Source organism: Bos indicus, chromosome 4 (assembly GCF_029378745.1).
Source record: "Bos indicus isolate NIAB-ARS_2022 breed Sahiwal x Tharparkar chromosome 4, NIAB-ARS_B.indTharparkar_mat_pri_1.0, whole genome shotgun sequence".
In the NCBI taxonomy this organism is placed as follows: domain Eukaryota; kingdom Metazoa; phylum Chordata; class Mammalia; order Artiodactyla; family Bovidae; genus Bos; species Bos indicus.
In genome coordinates this window covers 39,871,619-39,880,031 of record NC_091763.1, presented here as the reverse complement: position 1 = coordinate 39,880,031, position 8,413 = coordinate 39,871,619, and the positions used below count along the sequence as shown (strand labels likewise).

The following is an 8,413-nucleotide window of genomic DNA, read 5'->3' as shown; positions in this document are numbered from 1 at the left end:
TTTTGCAAATATGTTTATTTGTATCGTTTTTTGATTCTGCCTGTAAGCAATAGTTTGTGGTATTTCTGTCTTATTTAAATTATTCAGTATGACAATCTCTAGGTCCATCATGCTGTTACAAATGAGATCATTTCATTCCTTTCAGTGGCTATATAATATGCCATTGTATATATGTACCATATCCTCTTTATCCATTCCTCTGTTGTTGGACATTTAGATTGCTTCCATGCCTCAGTTATTGTAAGCAGCACTGCAGTGGACATGAGGGTGCATGTATCCTTTTATGCCCTGTTTTCCTCCAGGTATACGCCCAGGAGTGTGACTGCAGGGTCACATGGTAGTTCAGTAAATACGGAACACTTCACAAATTGGCGTATCATCCTTGCACAGGGCCATGCGAATCTTCTCTCTGCTTGTTTTGATTCACATGGGCAGACAATGACAACTCTGTCATTGGAGTTGACTTTTAGTTGACTCCTGACTGGAGTCATTTTAGGACCCATCCTGATTTCAGAGATGTTTAAATGTGAAAAGAAAATCTTCACCTTAGATTAGATGAAACATGGCATTTGACTGTATAAAGTAATCATTGAAAACAATCATTAATCGGTTAACATATCTATTGCTCTCTCCATTTCTGGAGTATATTTTTATATGTTAGTGTATATATGTATTATTAAGATAAATACTTATCAAAGATTATTTAAATCAAACAATGCCAGAGGGACTGTTCTAGGCTATTTTGATTAAATTAAAAAATATTATTGTGTAGTTTCAAAGTTGAATAAAGTAAAATTTCACCTCTTTCTTTAGCAACGTAAGTTTTGTACATTGTTCCAAATGGTGATTAACTATTAAAATTGATAATTATTAGCATTATGACATTTTATGGTTTTGATCTTTAGTTCCTAGGTTTGTTCATATTTCATTAGCCTAGAAGACTTTATGACACTGAGGGGAAAAAGGAAAAACAGATGCCATTTATTAAAACTGTATGTTTAATGTTGAGTCCTTAGGAAGAAAATGAAGGGTAGGTTACATGGAATGGAGACAGAGCTAAAATACATTGAGCATTGAAAAGTCAGTAATCTATGCTGGAATAATCTTATTGCTGTTATATCTTTGGAATAATGTTTCTAGTTCATATTTTTACGTGCAGCCATATTTAGGAAATTGAGTTGCCAAGGTTATATATTTGATATATCGTTATTTTAAACAACATACCATCCTGATATGTCAAATATTTCTTTATAGATTTGATAAAAACACTATATCCAAAAGATGGAAGAAAAAGAAAACTTTGAAATATGATCATAAATATGTTACATGAATATTTTAAGACTTTCAAAGTTGTTTTCAAATTTTTGCACACATTTTGATACTTAATTTGCTAAGTTTTATAAAATGCATACCAAGGGCACTTAAGCTATCCTCAGCAGATAGTCTTGAATATTTTCATTAAAACAATTCCTTCCATGTGGGACTAAACCCACATTTAACAATACTGAAGAGATCAATAGAAGCTGTTTTCATTTTTCTTTAGTAATCTTATTTTTAAATTTTTAAAAAAATTTTTACTTAAATAGGGTTGGGGTTTTATACTTCTTGCTTAGCTTTGAAGAGAAGAGTAAATTGCCTCTTAAAGATATGTGAAGACAAACTTTACAGAACATCACAGAGGATCAATAAGGAACGTTGCTTTTACTTAAGCTTACAGTTGTCTATATTATAAACCGTTGGAACTAACAAGCATTTCCTGTACTATTTATGCATAAAGAAGGTGATTTTTAACTAAACTTGTGTTATAATTATGTAATTACCCTTTCCAGTGATTAAATATCAATTTAATTTTCAAATTAAAATTTCAGCTAAATTTTAAACCACACAGTTTTTAAATGTATTTGTTATATCTATTGAAGCTTTCATATATATCATATATACACATATATATCAATTACAAAGGCAGCATGTAAGTTGCTACAGTTGTCTCTGACTCTTTGTGGCCCTATGGCCTGTAGCCCACCAGACTCCTCTGTTCATGGTATTCTCCAAGGAAGAATACTAGAGTAGGTTGCCATGCCCTCCTCTAGGGGATCTTCCCCACTCAGGGATCCATACAACATGCCTTATGTCTCCTGCAATGGCAGCAGTTTCTTTACTTCTGTCACCACTGTGGAGGCCCATAAATTACATATCAGTTCAATTCAGTTCAATTGCTCAGTCGTGTCCGACTCTTTGCGACCCCATGAATCGCAGCACGCCAGGACTCGCTGTCCATCACCAACTCCCAGAGTTCACTCAGACTCACGTCCATCGAGTCGGTGATGCCATCCAGCCATCTCATCCTCTGTCGTCCCCTTCTCCTCCTGCCCCCAATCCCTCCCAGCATCAGAGTCTTTTCCAGTGAGTCAACTGTTCGCATGAGGTAACCAAAGTACTGGAGTTTCAGCTTTAGCATCATTCCAGGACTGATCTCCTTTAGGATGGACTTGTTGGATCTCCTCGCAGTCCAAGGGACTCTCAAGAGTCTTCTCCAACACCACAGTTCAAAAGCATCAATTCTTCGGCACTTAGCTTTCTTCACAGTCCATAATTGTATATATTTATGTATGTATATATTTATATATATACATATGCATATATACACACATATACATATATACATATGCATATATGTGCATATATATATATACACACACACACACACACACACACACACACACACACACACACACATATTGGAGAAGGCAATGGCACCCCACTCCAGTACTCTTGCCTGGAAAATGCTATGGACGGAGGAGCCTGGTGGGCTGCAGTCCATGGGGTCGTGAAGAGTCGGACACAACTGAGCAACTGAGCAACTTCACTTTTCACTTTCATGCACTGGAGAAGGAAATGGCAACCCACTCCATTATTCTTGCCGGGACAATCCCAGGGATGGGAGCCTGGTGGGCTGCCGTCTATGGGGTCACACAGAGTCGGACATGACTGGCATGACTTAGTAATATATACATATATACATATATATATATATATATATATATATATATATATATATGTTTTCCTGGTGGTTCAATGGTAAAGAATCTTCCTGCAGTGTGGGAGACCTGGGTTCTATTCCTGGGTTGGGAAGATATCCTGGAGGAGGGCATGGCAACCCACTCCAGTATTCTTGCTTGGAGAATCCCCATGGACAGAGGAGCCTGTTGGGCTGCAGTTCATATGATCATAAAGAGTTGGACACAACTGAGCGACTAAAGAGCACAGCACATGTGTGTGTGTGTGTGTATATATATATATAGAATTGATGCATATATTTCAATAGGGTTAACATGGAGTTAGTTGATGATAGAGTATACAAAATAGGACAGAATATTTTGATTTGGTCTTTAAAAAAAAAAAACTTCTTGTGTCAATTTATGCCTTAAACCACTTAACTCACATACTCAGTGTGTGTAGCAAGTGAAAACACAACAAAAGTTTATGTCTTGCTTCATTCCTTAATCTGGGTATCCATTTCAAGCCACTATTTACCACATAGAGTCAGGACCAAAACTCAGTGGGAAGCCTCAGGGATATGGGAAGGAACAATGGACAGAGAGTCAGAAGAACTACAGGTATGTGCTTCAGTGTTATCTTTTATCCCTCAGATAACTTTGGAAGAGACACATCTCAGCAGACCTCAGTCACATGAATTTTGAAATGAGAACAGTGGACTGGTGATATTGTCTATTACTTAATTATGAAATATGATTCATAACCCAATGCAGTTCTTTCACTATTACTAAAAAAGTTAAAGGTGCATCCCAGAAAATGAATATTTTCTTAATTTTAATTATTTAAGTCCATTTTTGCACTTCATTTTCAAACCTAATCTACTCAATTCTCCAAATTTCTATTATTATAAATTATATGCCTTTTATGAAATTAACATTGGGAGAAAATGACACCATTATAATCAAGACAATCTAAATGTTGTCAGTTTTAAAGAAAAAATTTGGAAAAATACAAATAAAAATGACCTGTAATAAAAATATCAAAAGACAACCACTCAAAAATAATATTCTGATGATACAATCACAAAGATGCCAGTAGAAATGAGGGGGTGTCTAAAGATCAGCATAGCTGCATTTTGAAAGAAAGAATGGAATCCAGAGATGAGTAAAAGCTTGGAAAATTATGTATTTAGTAAACAAATGAGGGAAAGACTATAAAATATTTGGGCATATTTGAAGGGCTTTTCCAGGCCTGATTTGGTGAATGCAAAACTCCACTGGTGCGCTAGATTAATAGATGACAAAGAGGAAATAGAAAAACTTTTACAATGCCACCCTTGCTATTACTAACTTTCTTTAAGTTGTTGGGTAAATCAAATTTATTTTTTCTCAAATATTTAATAGATTCTGTTCTCTCTGCATATGTGGTTTTCCCTCTCTTTTCTGGCTAATTTTACTCTTCCTTCAAGACTCTGTGAAGTCTTCCTGTTATAATCTTTAAACATCCAATTTAGCTTATAACGTAATTTATTTGCATTTTAATTTTGAATAATATTTGTTTAACCAACAAGACAGAAAAAAATATCTATTTGGGAATAGGAGGCATATTTGGGATAACTCAGTGTCAGCCATTCAGCACCGTACCAGGCACATATGAAAGAAAAAAGAATATTTGAAAAAATTAAGCAAATGAAGAAAATATGTATGGCTACTATACTAGAGATTGAATATTGTCTCCCTGTAATTCATGCATCCCCTCATCCTTTAGTATAGATTACTTTCAATTTTTCTGACCATTTAGCTGGAGAAGGAAATGGCAACCCACTCCAGGACTCTTGCCTGGAAAATTCCGTGGGCTACAATCCATGGGGTCACAAAGAGTTGGACACGACTGAGAGACTTCACTTTCACTTTCAACTGCCAAGCTAGACATTTCCAGACTCCCTTAGAACTAGGTTTGTCCACATAACAGTTCTGGCAATGATATGTGAGCAGAAAAGCTATAACTCTAGAATTGAGCCCTTAAATGAAAGGACAAGTCCTCCCTTTGCTATGATCTATATATGATGGGAGCTGGTACAACACTCCTGGAACAGAAAACAAAAGCTGTATTTTGAGAATGATAGGACAGAAAGTGAAGGAGCTAGATAAGGTTGTGGAATTAAGTATTAGGCATGGTCCCTTTACCTCAGATTTAGCCATGAGGAAAAAAAAAATAAATTTTCTTAAGCTGTGGTATTATTTGCATTTTTGTTATAGTACTTAAAACCTATATTTTAACTAATACAATTTTTGACAGTGTCATCTAAAATGGATTCCAGGGATGTTTCAATTACTTAATGATAATCAAGTACTGGTACTTGAGAACAAAAGCCAGACTTTTCTTTATCATTCACTGAAGAATAATTAGTGATTTTGTCAGATGGGGGGAAAAAAGCAAATTTAAACAAGAACTGGATTGAAATTAAACCTTTGTTCCTTTTTAACTTTCTTCTCTCATTCCTTTTATGTTGGGCAACATTTCAATTATGGTTTCAGCCTTTGCTATAAAGAGCAATTTTAAACAAACAAATGGAATATGAGCAATAGAATTGTTAAGGGAAAACATGCCAATAGAAAAAACGCTTTCTAAAACTTAAGGCAGAATGCATTTCAAAGGAAGTGTATTAGTCTTAGAAAATATTGAGAATAGTTCAAAAGCTTCTTAGGGTCTGGCTGTTGTTTTTTTTTTTTAATCTACCTAAGTAATCTAGATATGAAGACCAGCTGCAAATATATTAATTTGTTGATACCCAAAGATGAAGTCTAGAGTAAGTGTAAGGCAAAATGAATGAGAGATTAGAATCTTCTTGGTAGAGAAATAATATCTTACATGTGGTTAAAGAAAAACTAAACTAAAGAATACAGGATTTGAAATAAACTCAGACTTAAAATACAAATGAAAATACATTATAACAATATCAAAGTATCACCTTTAAGTCATGACTATAAGTTGGAGAAGACTCTTGAGAGTCCCTTGGACTGCGAGGAGATCCAACCAGGCCATTCTGAAGGAGATCAGCCCTGGGATTTCTTTGGAAGGAATGATGCTAAAGCTGAAACTCCAGTACTTTGGCCACCTCATGCGAAGAGTTGACTCATTGGAAAAGACTCTGATGCTGGGAGGGATTGGGGGCAGGAGGAGAAGGGGACGACAGAGGATGAGATGGCTGGATGGCATCACTGACTCGATGGACATGAGTCTGGGTGAACTCCGGGAGTTGGTGATGGACAGGGAGGCCTGGCGTGCTGCGATTCATGGGGTCGCAAAGAGTCGGACACGACTGAGAGACTGAACTGAACTGAACTGATAATGCAGTTATAGTAGCTAACTTATCACAAAGTAGAAATGTCCTAGTATAATTAATAACCTAAATTAGTATTCTTACATATGCATATCTACTTGAGACTATAATAATTTGGTAGATATTACTTGGTATCTAATATGATTTCACCAATGGGTATAGTGATTAAACATATGACTATAGAAAAAGGGATGATTTGCAAAGAATTAAACAAAGCACTGAACACAACTGGAAAATTTAAAACAAGTTATGTACATCAAGGAGCGTTTTTGTTTTTGTTTTTTTTTTTTCCTTTCATTTTTTCACAGCTAGTCCTAAATGGTGAGAGTTTTGGCATAGGAGGATTTGAGTTCCTATGACTGATTCTTATGGTGATTTTGGTCAAGTCCTTTTAATATATGTTTTATATTTCAAAATGTGGTACAATATAATTTTTTCAGAAATAACATGAAAAATTAATAAATATATTAGCAGCAGCAAACAGTATTAATCATTTTATGATATTTTTATGTCAGGACCCCTCACTTAGACCATAGCCTTGTCTAACTCAATGAAACTATGAGACATACCAGTAGGGCCACCCAAGACGGATGGGTCATGGTGGAGAGTTCTGACAAACAGTGGTCCACTGGAGAAGGGAATGACAAACCTCTTCAGTATTCTTGCCTTGAGAACCCCATGAACAGCATGAAAAGGCAAAAAAGATAGGACACTAAAAGATGAACTCCCCAGGTCAGTAGGTGCCCATATGCTACAGGAGAAGAGTGGAGCTATAGCTTCAGAAAGAATGAAGAGAAGGAGCCAAAGTGAAAACAGCACCCAGTTGTGGATGTGACTGGTGATGGAAGTAAAGTCCAGTGCTGTAAACAGCAATATCGCATAGGAACCTGAAACGTTAGGACCATGAATCAAAGTAAATTGAAGCTGTCAAACATAAGACAGCAAGAGTGAATTTTAGGAATCAGTGAACTAAAATGTACCAGAATAGGTGAATTTAATTCATATGACCATTGTATCTACTACTGTGGGCAAGATTCCCTTAGAAGAAATGGAGTAGCCCTCATAGTCAACAAAAGAGTCTGAAATGCAGTACTTGGGTGCCATCTCAAAAATGACAAAATGATCTCTGTTCATTTCCAAGGCAAGCTGTTCAATATAACAATAATCCAAGTCTATGCCCCGACCACTAAAGCTGAAGTTGAATGGTTCTATGAAGACCTATAAGACCTTCTAGAATAACACCCATAAAAGATGTCCTTTTCATTATAGGGGACTGGAATGCGAAAGTAGGAAGTGAAGAGATACCTGGAGTAACAGGCAAATGTGGCCTTGGAGTACAAAATGAGGGAAGGCAAAGGCTAACAGAGTTTTGTCAAGAGAACACACTGGTCATAGCAAACAGCCTATTCCAACAATATAAGAGATGACTCTACACAGGGACATCACCAGATGGTTAATACTAAAATCAGATTGATATATTCTTTGCAGTCAAAGATGGAGAATCTCTATACAGTCAGCAAAAACAAGACAGGAAACTGTGGCTCAGATCATGAACTCCTTATTGCAAAATTCAGACTTAAATGGAGAAAGTAGGGAAACCATTAGACCAGTCAAGTATGACCTAAATCAAATACCTTACAATTGTACAGTGAAAGTGACAAATAGATTCAATGGATTAGATCTCATAGGCAGAGCGCCTAAAGAATGATGGGCGGAGGTTCATGACACTATAAACGAGACAGTGATCAAAACCATCCCCAAGAAGAGGAAATGCAAAAAAAACAAAATGGTTGTCTGAGGAGGTCTTACAAATAGCTGAGAAAAGAAGAGAAGCAAAAGGCAAAGGACATAAGGAAAGATATATCCATCTGAATGCAGAGTTCCAAAGAATAGCAAGGAGAGATAAGAAAGCCTTCCTCAGTGATCAGTGCAAAGAAATAGAGGAAAAAAATAGAATGGGAAAGACTAGAGATCTCTTCAAGAAAATTAGAGATACCAAGAGAACATTTTATGCAAAGATGGGCACAATAAAGGACAGAAATGGTATGAACCTAACAGAAATAGAAGACATTA

At 36.1% G+C, this 8,413-nt stretch overlaps 1 pseudogene; it reads right to left on the bottom strand.

The window, feature by feature from the left end:
- Positions 1-345: 345 nt before the first annotated feature.
- On the bottom strand, positions 346-446 carry LOC139182832 (U6 spliceosomal RNA; annotated as a pseudogene).
- Between the last annotated feature and the right edge of the window lie 7,967 nt (positions 447-8,413).